At 41.8% G+C, this 17,593-nt stretch overlaps 1 protein-coding gene and 1 long non-coding RNA gene across 2 annotated transcripts in view; one reads left to right on the plus strand and one right to left on the minus strand.

Moving 5' to 3' along the window:
* Positions 1–17,593, plus strand: part of LOC144106297 (putative thiopurine S-methyltransferase) — a 452,029-nt gene that overhangs the window by 426,752 nt on the left and 7,684 nt on the right. The window lies entirely within an intron of this gene.
* LOC144106479 (uncharacterized) lies at positions 13,808–17,117 on the minus strand. Its single transcript, XR_013309019.1, has 2 exons — positions 16,970–17,117; positions 13,808–13,977 (listed from the first exon to the last, which is right to left on the minus strand). It is a non-coding gene; the product is annotated as an uncharacterized LOC144106479 (long non-coding RNA).

A 17,593-nucleotide genomic window follows, 5' to 3' on the forward strand; every position in this document is an offset into this window, starting at 1 on the left:
ATGCATATACAGAGACAGTTTGTAATCATATAATTTAGTTGCTTTAAGCATATTATGTTTAGTAAACAAGGGATCAGTAGATAGCTGGCTTGGGTTTCCATAAAAGTTCTCGAGAATTCGTAACACCTTTTTTTGTAGTGTAATTATGGATGGGTGTAACTCCCCAAACTAAAATGCAGTATGAAAGACGAGAGTAGAAATTAGCAAAATATATTGCTTTTTTGAGCCTCACTGGAAGTAGTTCTCTCAGCTTATAGAGACAGCCAACTGTTTTGCTTAATTCTATCGCCATCTTGCTAACTTGCATATTCCACGACATGGTTTCTTCGAACCATACGCCTAAAATTTTTCTGATGGCACACGCTGCAAAGCTGTACCTTGAAAATTTAGAACTAGCTCAGTGTCACAGGCTTTGTTATGTGGCATGACAATGATATACTTAGTCTTTTTAACATTCAAGGTTAATCTATTTTTATGTAACCACTCTTCAAGTTTGATCAAAACTATTTATGACAGTGTTCAATTCAGTTACAGTTTGTGCGGAGAAAAAAATATTTGTGTCATCAGCGTACATGACCATTTTCGGGGAAAATGTCATTGATATACAGAATGAACACAAAGGTCCCAGGATCGACCCCTGAGGTACACCATGTTTACTGTTGTAATGGAAGACGTGAGGTCCCAACTTTTACACCCTGTTTCCTGTCTGAGAGGTAACTTTTGATAAGATCTAGGGCAACGCCACGTATGCCATAATCTTGCAACTTTGAGAGTAATATATTATGGTTTACACAGTCAAATGCTTTCCTGAGGTCAATGATAAGCCTACAGTGAATTGTTTGTTATCAATATTTTGAAGTATTTCATCTTTGATTTGTAATAAGGCCATTTCAACTGATCTCACCGAAAAACAACGCGCTTACACGGGACACGAGAAAGCAGACACGCACACAAACAGCGCTGACTTACAACTGCAGGTTTTATTGCATTGCTCACAATAAATACTAGAAAGAAAAAAACAAAAACAGTGGAAGGCTAGGAAGAATTCCTTCTGTCGCATCATGTCATAGTTATTCAAGATATTGAATCTCTTTTCTTGTCAATGCTATCAATGGTGTGCTAACGCATGACGCGGCTTTCCTATCAATGATGAAAGCTTCATACAGCTCGCGCTTGTGCTAGTGATTATATCGCCTGAAAATCTGGCTTCGTCCAAAGTTAGGTGTGCAGTGACAGCCAGACACGTGTTTTGCCAGCGTGCTGCCGTATCCCATGCGGATGTTAGTGGCGTGCTCTCGCAAACGGTTGTTTATGCAACGTCCACTTTGACCCACATACGATGCACCGCATGACAGCGGGGTCTCGTAAATTACCTCCGTATCACAGGTGGTGAACATTTCTTCATGCTTTTTACTGCACCGCGCTGGTTTTGGGGCATCTTCGTTCACCAATCTGCAAAGCAAATTGAGCTTTCTGGGTGCAATTAGAATCAAATCCACTCCAGCGCGCCCTACTACCTTCTTCAACGAGTGGTTGATCCCGTGTAGATACGGCATAACAGCCCACTTCTCTTTTTCTTTCCGTGGCTTCTTCGGGTGGCCAGATTGGCGGAGATCTTTCAGGAGCTTGAATCCGATCCCTGAAATGAGGGCATCCGGGAAGCCCGCTATCGCGTAGACGTTTCAGCTGGGACTCTGTGCTAGCTTGCTGACGGTGATGGCAAGATCTTTTGAGGGCATTCTTCAAGGCACCCAAGGCTATTGCTCGTTTGACGAGCTTCGTATGCGAGGAAGAGTATGGCAAATTTTTATTTGACCTCGGAGCATAGCACCAGCACAGATGGTCCTCACTTGGAAACAACCGCAGCTCAAGGTACTGAAGTTGGCCTTCATCAGGCAATTCTTTTGTCGATTCAAATTCTCCCAAGTTTTCAGAAAATACCTTTAAAAGGGCCTCCACGTCCTTGCCTGGAAGTTTTGTAGACGACGAGGAAGTCGTCGACAAAACGAAAAACCCTTACTACGTTGGTGTTGAGCAACGCTTCTTTTAACCGACGATCCGCCTTTGCAAGCAGGAGATCGCTGAGTAGAGGTGCGACACAGGAGCAGATGCACACGCCCTGCCTCTGTACGAACAGTTCATTAATGAAGATAAACGTCGACCTTAGGTAAAAGGCCATAGCTTCGAGGAACTTCTCTGTGCTGATTCCGCAGGCGTTCTGAAACCGTACGGTACCCAGAGTTTCAATGCCTTCTCTAATCACATCTAACATCTCGTGTCCCGTGTAAGAGCGCTGTTTTTCGGTGAGATCATGTACCAACTGGTCCGGAAACTGTCCTTAATCCATTTCAACTGATTTTCCTTTCTGGAAGCTGTACTGCGAATCGCTGATAGCATGGTAATTAGTCAGGAAATTTGTAAGTTGAGTGTTAATAACATTCTCAAAAACCTTAGAAAATATGGGCAAAACAGATATCGGGCGATAGTTTGGTATATCACTAACACTTCCCCCGTGGCTAGGTGGCTTGAACGACCACCCGATTTAAAGGGTTCAGCCTTGTCCGTCCGTCCGTCCGTCCGTCCGTCCGTCCGTCCGTCCGTCCGTCCGTCCGTCCGTCCGTCCATCCGTCCGTCCGTCCGTCCATCCATCCATCCATCCATCCATCCACCCACACCCACACACACACACACACACACACACACACACACACACACACACACACACACACACACACACACACACACACACACACACACACACACACACACACACACACACACACACACACACACACACACACACACACACACACACACACACACACACACACACACACACACACACACACACACACACACACACACACACACACACACACACACACACACACACACACACACACACACACACACACACACACACACACACACACACACACACACACACACACACACACACACACACATATATATATATATATATACATACATACATACATACATGCTCCCCGCAGGGGGGCGTCTGCAGCTTGCAGGCGTCGGTGAGTGGCGACACCGCGGGTTACCGAGCATCCGCAGGGACATCCCCGCAGGGGGATGTCCCCTCGGACCATGGACCATCACCACGGACCCGAGCACCCGCGCTTCGCCGTGCGTGGCATCGTCGTGCCCGGGGAAAAGGGGGTCCTGGTGGTTGAGCCGATGCCGAGCGGTTGGACCTTTAAGGCCCCTCGGCGGAGGCAACACACCACTTTGGCTCCAGCTTCCTGTAGATGGCACCTCCGGCCTGGCCCGACCGGGGGAAATCGGCAGTCGCCTTTTCCTGTCCTCCCCTCTATCTTTCACTTTCCTAACTTCTTTCTCACAACTCTCTTGTCTTCTCCTTTCTAAGTAATTTTTCCTTCTTCCTGGCGGCGAGGGTAAACCCTGCGTGAGTGACTACCCCGAGTTGCTTCAGACTGGGTTATAGCGGCGGTGTACAGCTGGCGTGGGCAGGACGTGCTTCCAAGTTCCTGCCCCGTCCCCTTGTTGGGCTCCATGGTGGGTGGCTGGCCCCGCGGCCGGACAACAACCACATTTTATGGCTTCTTCCCCATCAAAAAATGATCGCCATCCTAAAAAAAAAGGCGGACCGAAGATGTGACATCTCAGTTTCTGAACACAAAGAATCTCTTGCCAAATTCCAATTAGTGCACAGTGAATCAAAAGAAAAAACAGCTCGAATGATGTCTCCTTTTCTCGTTGAAAAGACACTCACAGAAACTTTGGGCCCTGGCTACAAGGCGACGAAGTTAGCCAGTGGTGACCTATTACTAGAGATACGCGATAAAGTCCAACTGCCCAAACTCTCAAACATTACCGCCTTTGGAGAAACACCAGTCACTGTAACACCCCACAGGTCGCTTAATACTGTGCGTGGCGTAATATCAGAAAATGACCTCATCTACCTGAGAGAAGAAGAAACATTAGAAGGGCTAAAGGAACAGCATGTAACAAATGTCCACAGAATAAAAATCCGAAAAGAAAACAAAGAAATTCCTACTAAGCACCTAGTTCTCACCTTTGCCTCCTGCACACTGCCCGACTCAATAGAGGTAGGCTACAGAAAGATATCAGTCCGAACATACATTCCTAACCCCCGCCGCTGCTTCAGGTGCCAACGATTCGGCCATGGCTCGCAGAGCTGCCGTGGTGAAGAAAAATGAGCAAAATGCTCCTCAACTGATCACATCTCTGAAAAATGCACTGCTCCTCCACATTGTGCAAACTGTGGGGAGGATCACCCAGCCTACTCACGATCATGCTCAAAATGGAAAGTAGAAAAGGAAATAATAACTCTCAAAACAAACGAAAACAACTTTCAAGGAAGCAAGGCGACGCGTCACAGCCAGCAAATTTTTCTTAGCTCCTAATAGAAACTTCGCCGATGCGGTGCGATGGGGTTGAGCACCACACCGGCTTTCAACGCCTGCCCAGGCCTGACGGAGTGACACCGCGGCAGAGCAATCCACCCCCCTTGGCAGAGGCAGCGAAAGCTGCCTCGCCAACTCCGAGAGAGGGCCTGCCGACGTCCGAGTCGGGAGCCAACAAGACTTCTTCCAACCGGGAGAGGCCTACCACTCCTACACACGTAGCTTCACGGGACCCCAGCGCATCCAGGGAGGTGATGGATGGCATCCCCAGCACTTCTGTGGTGCGGGGGCGGCGTAACTCTCTCGAAAGAAAAGGAAAGCCGAGAGTAAAGCCTCCTGAAAGATAATCTTCTCCAACACACTAATATATGACAATTTTGGTTCAATGGAACTGTAGAGAAATGATGAAGAACTACACAGACATTACAGATATACTAAAATCAACGTCACCTTTAGTTCTATGTCTTCAGGAGACAAACCTAGGGCCAAAAAACAAAAACATATTGAAAAAATTCCAAATTTTTCGACGAGACAAAGAACAGGTGAACAGGCTCGCAGGTGGCATCGCAATTATAACGCAAAGCGGCGTCCCTGCACGAGAAATACCATTGAAAACAAACTTTGAGGCTGTAGCAGTCAGTGTAGTTACACACAAAACAATCACAATATGCTCTGTATATATACCACCACACCTCACAGTTACTATCCACGATTTGGAAAGCCTTTTCCATCAACTACATGAACCATATGTGGTAGTTTGGGATTTTATTGCGCACTCTTCCTTTTGGGGTAGTGAGCGCACAGACACCAGAGGCCAAATAATTGAAGACCTGATACTCACAAACAAATATGCCTAATGAACACAGGAAAAGCCACATATTGCTGTCCCAGCTCGGGAAAAATGAGCTGCCTTGATTTAACTTTCGTATCACCATCAGTTTTTAATGATTTTATTTGGGATGTTTTAAATGATCCAAGAGGAAGTGACCATTTACCCACAGTTTTAAAATTATCATCCTCAATCCAAATCATTCCAGCACGACCCCAGCGCTGGAAACTGCAGCTAGTTGACTGGTCGGTGTTTACCGCAAATGCCACCTTACATAAAGAATTCAATGACAGACTTAGCATAGATGAACTAAATGAAACATTTACCACCTGTATAGTTTCGGCTGCAAAAATAGCGATCCCGCAAACATCAGGATAAATCAGAAAAAATCGCAAAGTTTGGTGGACACAAGAGTGCAGACTGGCAAAAAAGGAACAAAACAAAGCATGGGGAATATTTCGAAGGTACCCCACAGCAGAGAACCTGTTATTATTTCAAAAGGCCCGGGCCAGTGCACGTCGTATTCGCAGAAATGCCGAAAAAACGTCCTGGAGGAAATATGTATCTAAAATAAATAGTTCACTACCGGCCAAGAAATTGTGGGATGAGGTCCGAAAATTCAGTGGTGATTATTCTCCTTACACTTTTCCACTTCTGTCCACCCCTGGTACACAAACATTGCAAGAATAGCGAACATATTAGGTGAGCACTTCTCTGCTGTTTCCAGTTCTTCCACAGAAACTTTTCAAAAATACAAAACATAGCAGAAAAACAAAAACTTCCCATAGGAGCAGGCATGAATGAGCATTATAGCATGAAAATTGCAATAGAGGAACTAAATAGACTACTGTCTGCAGGCAAACAGACAACAGCAGGCCAAGATAATATACACTACACTACGCTTGCACATCTCTCTGAGGCCGCCGTTGAGACACTTCTAAAATTCTTCGACAAAATCTGGATTTCAGGGAAAATACCTGACGCATGGAAGAAAGCCATCATAGTACCTTTCTTGAAGCCTGGCAAACCTTCATCAAGTCCTGGTAGTTGCAGGCCAATTGCACTCACTAGCTGCCTAGCAAAATCATTTGAAAGTGTTGTGAACGTCCGACTAACATTTGTTCTTGAATCTCGTCACCTTCTTGACATACATCAGTGCGGCTTCAGAAAAGCATGCCCCACTATAGATCATACTGTCCGTCTGGAAAACACAGTGCGGGAGGCATTCATACACAAACAGCATTGTCTTGCGGTCTTCTTTGACATGGAGAAAGCGTACGACACGACTTGGAGGTTCGGTATACTCAGTGACTTAGCAGATCTAGGCATCCGGGGCAGGATGCCGAACTGTTTGATGATTTTTTAACAGACCGTTCATTCCACGTACGTACGTCTAGGTACTGTCCTATCAGCGAATTTCATCCAGGAGAACGGTGTACCTCAGGGGTCTGTTCTGAGTACTACACTTTTTGTCGCAAAAAATGAACTCAATAGCAAAAATTATCCCGAAGTCGATTATGTATTCAGTATACGTAGACGACCAGCAAATTGCATGTACATCTTCCAGCGTACCAACATGTGAGAGACAGTTACAAATGACTATACATAAACTGGCTAATTGGGCAGATAGAAATGGATTCAAATTTTCCCCACAAAAATCTGACTGTGCTTTTTTCGCTCATACGAGGATTACAGAGCGACCCTACCCTATACCTGAATGACGTTGTGTTACGCCTAAAACAGGAAAACAAGTTCTTGGCTACAACTTTGATAAAAAGCTCACATTTATACCTCACATAAAGAACTTAAAGAAGAAAGCATCTCGAACCCTGAATATACATACTCAAAGTACTTTCACGAAAACGCTGGGGCTCTGATAGAACTTGTCTTTTGCAGATTTACCGCTGTCTAGTGCGCTACCGTTTAGATTATGGATCTGTGGTTTATGGTTCAGCCAGACCATCATAGTTAAAACGACTGGACCCAATTCACAACTTAGGTCTACGTCTTTCAACCGGAGCCTACAGGAGATCTCCCATAAATAGTCTTTATGTAGAAACAAATGAACCATCCCTAGCAGACAGAAGAACAATGCTCACAGGCGCATATGTACTGAAAATAAGATCTCTACCGAAACATATTTGTTATCCAATAGTTACAAAGTGCACCTCCAGAACCCTGTTCAACCATAAGCCGCAATCAATACGACCTCTGCTTCTCCGTTTCGAGAAAAGTTGCCAAAACCTGGAAATACTGAACAGACTTCATGATGCGCCTGTATTAGCTCATATTTTCAACACTGCATTGTCAACAGGCGTTTTTCCCCAGAGCATGAAGATCGCGAAAGTGACAGTTATACACAAAGGAGGAGATAGGAAGAATATGAGTAATTATCATCCTGTCTCTATACTGCCAATTTTTTCTAAAGGCCTTGAAAAGGTAATTAAGGTCCGAGTGGATAGTTTCTCTCGCAAATATATTTTAATAAAAGATAGTCAGCATGGTTTCAGACAAAATCGCTCTACAGAAACCGCCTTACTAATTTAGAAAGACATAATACTAGATAACTTTGAAAAAAAAATTAATGACGCTTGGTATTTACCTAGACTTCAGTAAAGCTTTTGACCGCGTTAACCACGACTTATTGCTCACAAAATTATAAAGATATGGTATACGAGGACTATCGCTCCAGCTTCTAAAATCCTACCTTCACTCACGAACCCAATTTGTAGAAATTAACGAACATAAATCAAGCCCTCGCCAAATAAAAACTGGCGTTCCACAAGGCAGTATCCTAGGTCCGATATTGTTTTGTACTACGTAAATGATGTTCAAACAATCCCCAGATGTCAATTTGTAATCTACGCCGATTACTGTACTGTGTATGTTGCAGGCCGAGATTTATCATGTATGCTTCGCGAAGCAAGCTCCGTTTGCAATACGCTTCAAGAATGGTCGCAAAGAAACAACCTGCATATCAACGAGGCAAAAACAAAATGCGTCCTTTTCAGGGTTCTAAGGACTTGCGTCAAGATGACAAATACTATCAGATTAGGACCATTTAGTATAACGTGCGATAAAAGTGTAAAAACACTTGGGGTCTTTCTAAGATGACATGTCTTGGAACGAACATGTCAAGAATCTTTGCGGGAAAGTGCAAAAAGCTACCGGTATTTTAAATAGGTGCCGTCACTCGTTTCCAACTTGCGTAAAAAAACTTCTTTATAATTCATTAATCCATTCGCAGCTTGATTATTGCTCACTGATTTGGGGGAACATGACAGTAAAGAATATACATAGCTTAATTCTATTGTAGAAGAAAGCAATACGAGCAATTGAGAATGTTCCATACTTGGAACACACTCAACCACTTTTCCTCAAAAACAATATATTAAAAGCTACTGACGTATATAGCTTCAAGTTATTTAGATGCTACAAGCGAGCAATTAAGGGAAACTTCAGACATTTCTAACACCGGCAAACTTAGAGATCACACACAGCGTCTATCCGTATCATCATCAGGTACCCTGGAACATTCCTTTTTCGCGTACATACTATGGCCAACAAAGAATTGCGCACACGCTGCCAAGCATTCTTATCCGCTTCCTGTTGTCAGGGTGGAACCAGCGGAACACAGACGCAGGACAAGAAAAGGAGGTACACACACCACACCGCTGGACTTGCAACTTATGAACCAACTTATGAACAACATTATGAACCAACTAGCCCAGCAATTTACGCTCCTGAACTATTATCCGCTTCCACTCGGAAGGCGTGGATGTGGAAAGGCTTAAAAACAACCGCATTTCACTGATATCATGTCATAGTGAACATTTGTGATGTCAGTGAAATAATCAATGTGGATAAGTTTTTCATTTCATTGAAATTATTAGTGTTTTCGCATTATTTATTTATTTATTTAAATACCCTAAAGGCCCAAGTGGGCATTACATAGGGGGGGAGGGCATGAAAACAACACAATACAGATTATTGGCACACAGTAGTTAACAAATACAAAGAATAACTATATATACAAATTGCAAGAACACATCACTGCAGTCGCTGAAAGATACATAGGTTGAGCATATAAGACTTAATGCTTCAACAATACTGAAAATATCACGGTGAATTTTGTAGGCCAAGGTGCGATGAAAGTTTTGTTTGGAAATGTGGTAGCTCAGTTTCAGAAACTATGTCAGCCGGTAACGAGTTCCACTCTGCCATAGATAATAGTAAAGGTGATGTTTGATATTTCAGTGTAGACAGATGCGTTGCCTATTGATGTCTCTCTTCCACATATATTTGTCGGAATCTTTCATTTTTTATATTTCTTTTTTCCCTGTAAAAAAATGATTGTCTTTTGCCTGATGCCTTTGTAAACTTCTAGGCTTTGAAACCTGTAGTCTTGTATGCAGTATTTAATTTTTTTTCTGGAATCATGTAATGGGATATATGCAAGCTTTTACTGTTGCCTTTGCCTTTGGGGGGATGGAGAGCTGTCAAGCTGTGTTAAAACAGCTCTTTCTCCACCCTCCCTTTTCATTTTTTGTGTGGAATAAATAAATGTTCAAATTCAAATGTCGCCTCAAGACACGAACCACTCCCCCCCCCCCCCCACCCCCTTGGTACAGCCTTCCCAATGTGTGTGACCTCACGTTAACACACTTCCGAAAAAAACAAACAGCACACGAACACATTACAGGAATATCCGGCACTACAAGAAAAATATGCGAACTGGACAGAATTTTGCACTGATGGCTCATAAACAGCAGAATACGTCGGAAGCGTGGTTGTACAAGGAAACTGGCAAAAAATAGTAAGGCTCCCTAACTGCGCATCCATTTTTACTGCCGAAGGTTATGCAGTCTCTATAGCTGTAGGCAGAATAATAAATAATGGCATTCAAAACAGCATAATATACACAGATTCACTTAGCGTGCTCACGGCATTACATTGCAGAAATGCAGACAAATCCTTACTGGGAAACATATTAAACAACATAGAAAAAGCACACGGACATATAAAATTCTGCTGGGTGCCGAGTCATGTTGGAATATATAGTAATGAAAGAGCCGACCAATGTGCTGCACAAGCTGACATTCAAGAAAGTCTGAATGCCCCATAGAGATTGCATGCAACTAATACACAGAAATCTCAAGGCTAAATGGCAGGAAACCTGGGACCATGAAGTAAATAATCAACTGCATTTGGTAAGTAAGCGTAGCAGGGGGCGGCAGAAGGTTAGGTGGGCGGATGAGATTAAGAAGTTTGCAGGCAAAGGGTGGATGCAGCTGGCAAAAGATAGGGTTAATTGGAGAGACATGGGAGAGGCCTTTGCCCTGCAGTGGGTGTAGTAAGGCTGATGATGATGATGGTAAAGCCCGTACTGGGAGAATGGAAAACCTGTAGTCACCAGGAACGTTTTATAGACGTAATATAATTATTGCTCCGTATTGGACATACACACCTTACATACAATTTCCTACTAACAAAAGAAGACAAGCCTATTTGTGAAAAATGCGGAGATGAAGTTACAGTACACCACAGCTTATTCTCATGCAAATAAATTGAATCACTGAGGAAAAAGTATTGTATTCCATGCTACAAAAAACACATTCCTCTTCACCCCACACTGATTTTAGGTCAAGATGCACTTATTGATATTTCAAGTGTTTTTACCTTTTTAAGGGAAGCAGGAATCCCTGAAAAGCTCTGAATTCCAACTTTGCTCCTAGCTACGTATGGTGATACACCTCAGCCACCTTCTCATTCTGAGAACAGTGCTGATGTTTTTTTATTTTTGATGGATTGGGAGCCTCGAGATCCTTGCCGCAGCAAGGATGGTTGCAGAGGTTACCCGACTCTATTTAAAGCTTTCACTAATAGCCATTATTAAAGTTTTTTTTTCTCTCATTAACAACAAGTACGAAGAATAGTTTTTAGGCCTGTACACCACTGAGCTTTTCACGTTTTTAGAATTCCGCAGAAAACAACTTTCATACACCTTGAGCTTGGCGCATGATAGCCCTAGATGCTTATGCGCCATTAAACCCAACACAAACAGAATGCATGCCTACATATATACATACATCCATACATGCATGCATACATACATACATGCATGCATGCATACATACATGCATACATACATACATACATATATACATCCACCCACCCACCTATTCATCCAAATCACATCAAATCAAATCATATTTTATTCTCCAGCAAGTACCTGGATGGTCACCTGGGCTAAAAGCTGTACGAACAGCTTGACAAAGGCCCAGGAAGCCATTGCATGGCAGCAGCAGACAGAACAAAATAATTTATGAACAATTAAGAAGTGGTCATCACTAAATAAATAGAAAAAAAATTATACAGCGTATGCATGAGAGCAACACAACAGAAATAAGCTAACGGAATGTTTATCAATAATGAATGAATGCAAAAAAAAGAGTACAGTAATAACAAATTTTCTCACATGACATATGAATAAATACAGATTACATTTTCACAAAGTATATTTGCACTTGTCTTGGACTAAATCCAGCAGTATCTTTATATTTATTAAAAAAATGGCAGATTGTGAGCCAAGGATTGCAGCTTGTAATCAGTTCGAAACTGTGACAAGGACCAAGTGTCAGTATGAGTGTTAACTGTTGGTGTGCGATATTCAAGGGAAGCAAGTTGTGTCAAGAAATTACTCATACCCGTGGAAGAAAAGTATCTTAGAAAACATAGCGCAAAAAGGACACGGACGACACAGAAGTGGACAGGACAGGCGCTAACTTGCAACTTTATATTTCGAAAAGCCACCACGTCTAATATATAGGAGCCGATGTTATTTGTAACATCGTTATTTGTAACATCGTAACATCGATGTTATTTGTAAAGTATGTTATTTGTAACAAACGAAATCCATATATATTATCTACACGAATCATATTGAATGATGCTGTTATGGGATTAACACTCGATGTTGTTTCGGTGTTTGCGATAAGACGAACAATTTTCCTCTGCAAAACGAGAAGCTTAATATTTCTTTTAGTTGTTGCTGCCCACACCAGTGTACAGTAGTTAATATGAGAAATAGAGCGTAATATATTTGTTGTTTAGCGCTTGCAGGAAGAAATGTGTGGCATCGTGAGATTACTCCAGTAAAAGCAGACTGTTTTCTAGAGATATAAACAATATGACCGTCCCATTTAAGATGGGCAGAAAAATACACACCGAAAACCTTATGCTCGCTGACTATTTCGATATGCTGGTCTTGAAAAACGAAAGAATTCACCAGAGGAACTGTTTTATTCTGAGCACGAAAAATAACGAATTTGGATTTAGTTGAGTTTACTTTTATTTTATTTACTCTAGTCCATGCCGATAGTTTACTAAGAATATAATTGTATTTTAACTCTAGTGCGCTAATATTACTCTCTGAAATAAGTAAGGTGCTATAAGCGTAGATTACAAATTTTACTGTGGTGTCGATATTTACGATATCATTGATAAAAGTATTAAACAAAAGGGACCCCAATATACTTCCTTGTGGCACGCCACATGCTATTGGTAAGAATGATGACCTTTGGTTGTTAATACACACGCACTGGTACCTACTTTCTAAGTAGGATTTAACTAGAACCAAAGCTGTACCACGAATTCCATATGATGAAATCTTACTAATGAGAATACTGTGATCAATGGAGTCAAACGCTTCACTAAAATCGAGGAAAATTCCGGCTGTCAATAAATTATTATTTTCCAAAATTATTTCTTTCAGGGCTAACCAGGCGGCTTCAGTCGACCGCCCATTTCTAAACCCATACTGTGAGTTTGTCAAAATACTGTGGTCATCATAAAAGGTTGTAATGCGAGAAAGAATAATTTTTTCCAATCCATTCGAAAATACTGGGAGGACAGAAATGGGACGGTAATTGGACGCAAGGTTGTGATCACCGCCTTGTACAGCTCCATTACAAAAATTTCGTTAGACAGTCCATAGACTGTCTATGGACTTTAGTCTAAGAAGTTTAGAGACTGTGTATAGGCAAATCCTTTAGACTGGTGTATAGACAGTCTATAGATTTATGGCAATACACTTTTAGTAGACTTGTCTATAGACAGTCCATAGGCAAATGTCTACTGAAAGTAGATAGGTACATAAACAGTCTATAGACACAGGTCCATAGACAGTCTATAGAAGATTTATAGTTTTACGGCCATAGACTTTCTATAGACTTCTGTCCATAGACCGTCTATAGACAAATGTCTACTGATAATAGGCACAGGTCTATAGGCAGTCTATAGATGATCTATAGACTTAGGCCATACACTTCCAGGTTCTGTCTATAGACAAAAGTCTACTAGTCCAGTAGACATAGGTGTATAGACTGTCTATAGACATTCCACAGTTATGTGTCCTGGCAATGCTGTAGACATTTGTCTATAGACCGTCTATAGAGCTCTGTCTAAAAAACCTTAATAGACCATTGTCTGTAGACGGCCTGTAGACAGTCTACAACTGTTGAGAAAGGTCGCCACACGGTCTTCACAAATGACATGACGATCAATATACTTACAATTTAGTTTATTTCCAAGCTATGCAGGCAAGGAATATGCAATACATGCACCATAAGAATGCACCACAAAAAAATAAATGTTGAAAGTAATGGTCCGACTATAGTTTCCTCAGAAGCAATCTTGCGTCCTGTTGTCTGCAGTCAGTCATCTGGGCATGTTGACCTGTACAGTGGAAGGAAAAAATTAAGAGGAACTGAAAAAAAAAATTCCCACACCATCTCTACAAATGTACTTACAACACAAGGCATATATATCCTGGCTATCCCATTCAAGAAAGCTAGTCGATGTTTTGGTTTGGTTTGATGTGGTCCAAAAACCCAAGGTGACTCAGGCTATGAGAGGCACCGTAGTGAAAGGTTGTGGAGTAATTTCGGCCACCTGCGGTTTCTTACCGTGCACTGACATTGCATAGAACATAGACGTCTAGCATTTTGCCTCTATCGAAACGCGACCGGCTATACCAGGATCGAACCTGCATCATTCAGGTTGTAGTAGTAGTACAGTTTATTTGGGACAAAAAATATACAAAATTTGTCCTGGGTCAGAAGGCTAATGGCATTTTTGCCTGATGAGGCCATCCCACCCACGAGAGCAGTGGCAACCACTATAGGCATATTCGAACACATTTGCAGTACAGTACATTCTACAACAACCAATATGTATGCAAGCACACAAAATAAAACAAATGGACAACCCTGAGGACTGTGTGCATGCTTCTGCATATGAAAAAAAAAGGTTTACAGATTCCCGAATACTATTTATACGTACAACACACCGAAATATCATCCATGACACAGAAATTCTTTTGACTTATTATTCCATTAGGTACATATGTCTTAGTGTTTTCTTTAGGTAATGATAGGTAGATTGGTAACAATTCAAAGATGGCTGGATATTGATTCAATAAATTTGCTATTTGCATACATAATCTCACATCACAATAGTTGGTGCGAGGTCGGGGCACCTGTATTTGATCTTCCCTAAGGAGATGTGGTGTTTTTTTTTGTATTGAACCTCAATATTTGAACGGTGTAACATATACTGGTGCACGATTTCCAGAAATAACTTATATTTGAATAGCTTACTGATCTCTAGTATGTCACAGATCTTAAAGTATGGCAAGAAATGTTCTATTTTTGGAATTTTCGAATACCACATATTGAGCGCTTTTGCAGAGGGTGAAGCTAATCAAGGTTTCTTTGTGTTGTGTCTGACGATACCAGGGAGCAGTATGTTAAACGTGAATGAAAGAGAGCATAGTATGTTTGTTGCTTCACTGGCAACCCGTTTAATATGCCAAAAACACGTGAAAGTTCAATTCGGAGAGCCTCTGTGTGCGAATTCCAGAGAAACGTTTTATGAAAGATAACACCTAGAAAGCAAATCCTCTTAGACTGGTTGATAATGTTATTGCGGAACTTCAATTTGAACTATCTTTTTTGCTACCTTTAGGCTTGAAAATCAGGTATTCCGTCTTGTTTATCTTTAGGTCTAGTTTATTAAATGTTAACCAAAAGTCTAAATAGTGAAGCCATTCATTTGCTTCCCTGTAAACGAAGCTTTCATTGCAACCTGAAAAAAAAATACATTAGTGTCATCTGCATGTAATACCGTTTCAGAGCAGCCTGGGGTGTTTATAATATCACTCATATATATCAAGAATAATATGGGGCCTAGAATAGATCCCTATGGAACTCCATATTTAATAGTGCCTTGATCGGATTCGGTGTCTTTATTGTGGTGTATTGCTCCCTGCAAATTAAACAGCTTTCCATCAGAGCATGTACTGTACCTTGGATTCCATAGAATGGTAGCTTTATTAATAATATATCATGATGGACAGAATCAAAGGCTTTCCTGAAATCAAGAAATAAACCCAAAGTAAGCTTTAATTTCTTAATGTTGTCAAGAATTTTCTGTTTAACATAAAGTAAAGCGGTTTCAGTTGCCTTATTCTTTCTGAATCCAAACTGCTCTTTTACTATCAAGTAATGCAGAGTGAGGAAATCGACAATTCTTTTCTTCATTATGTGTTCAGCAACTTTTAAAAACACTGAAAGCACTGACATTGGTCTATAGCTGTTCAAGTCTTCAAAAGCACCACCTTTATGAATAGCTGGAACACGCGCAAGCTTCATTTGGTTTGGAAATATCCTACTTGAAGTATGCAGTTGCATATACGCGTAAGGACTGGAGTTATCAGTGCGGCTACAGCTTTCACGGGGTTAACTTTCACATCATCGTAGGCTGATGCACTGTTGTCCTTCAGCGTCATGATTATGTTGAGGACTTCTTTGGCGCAAGTTGGAGTGAGAAATACAGTTTGAGGACATTGAATATTCATGTATTGTTCACACGATAATGTACCATGAATATCATTTGAGGCACCAACTTCTACAAAGTGCATGTTGAAAAGGTTTGCAATGTTTTCGTCAGTTCAGCCCTGTGTAGGTAATGCACAGCGATAATGTTGTCTTGTGTAATAGCCTTAACTTGTAGCTTTTGTTCAATCTCATTTACTTTGCTTAGCAAGTCCTCATCCTGGGTTTCACTCAATATATGAATCTCTAGGGTTAGGAAGCAACTACGCCTCTCCAAATCATCTAGGTCCTACTTCAGCTGAGTTATATCACTACCTACATTGTTAAATTTCAGCCCTTCAACTCGCCTCGTTAGTTGTTTTGTAGTTTTTTCTTGAACAGTCAGGTGGTTCTGAAAGTCGTCAAACTTATCAGAGAGCAACTGCATTTGCGACTCAAATGAATCAAACTTTTTTGACAAAGGCAAAAGAGCATCAAGCTTCGTTTCAGTCTGCAGTAATCTGAGTATCACGTCGGAATCATGCTGCGGATTTTTTGTGGTGCTTGTGCCCTTGTGGTTGCCTCGACAAGAGTCACATTTCCATGCTTTCTTTTTGGCTTTGCGCTTAGCATTGAAAGATTCTTCTGTTATTCGCGCAGATGCACCACGATGAAAATTAAATTTGCACTCTGAGCTTGTTGAAAAGATGCTATCAGTGAGTGGAAGACAGCAAGCACAACAACGAGCTATATAGTACGCTCAGATCTTTTACAAAAAACTCCTCCACTTAGCACCAGCGACGACATAAAAGGAAAACAAAATCACATTGAGTGAGGCATAATTATGCACAGACCTGCACAAAGGCAGAGACGGTTACATGATGCTCGCAGTTACGGTCACCACTGCCAAGTGAGGTCCCAGTGGAAGGAATCTTCTTTTATAGCCCACAGTGAACCCGTTGATGCTGTGCCGGATTTCCGGGTGACACCGACGACCACGCCTTCCTGGTCTGCTGCTCGAGGCTACCGTCCGTCTTCAGGGCATGTGCGATGACCAGTGAGATGTACGGCTGCACAGTGGGTTACAGCACTTCCATGCCGTGCTCATTATCCAGAAAAACTCAAACAGCACATAGTGGCTGCAGCAGCGCCATTTCAGAACCATACGTGAGCTTCAGACAACAAGCTCATTATTGTAAGGATGAAATACCATATCAAATTCAGTTAAGTTATTACTTCAAGTGCAGCCCGGACAAAGCAGTAAAAAGGAGACACTTGCATGCAGGTACCCTAACCTAACGCTGATAGAAAAATCAACGAAAGCAACGAACACGCTCAAAGTAAGAATTATTTCATTGAAACCATTAACGTGTTCATCAAAAGGTGCAGCCATAATAAAACAGCGCGAGCAGAATTGCATTCGCGGCGCAAATAAGCGCCAAGTTACATTGGCGTTTTTGTAATGTAGCAGTCTGAGA

This window comes from Amblyomma americanum, chromosome 10, assembly GCF_052857255.1.
Source record: "Amblyomma americanum isolate KBUSLIRL-KWMA chromosome 10, ASM5285725v1, whole genome shotgun sequence".
Classification (NCBI taxonomy): Eukaryota; Metazoa; Arthropoda; class Arachnida; order Ixodida; family Ixodidae; genus Amblyomma; species Amblyomma americanum.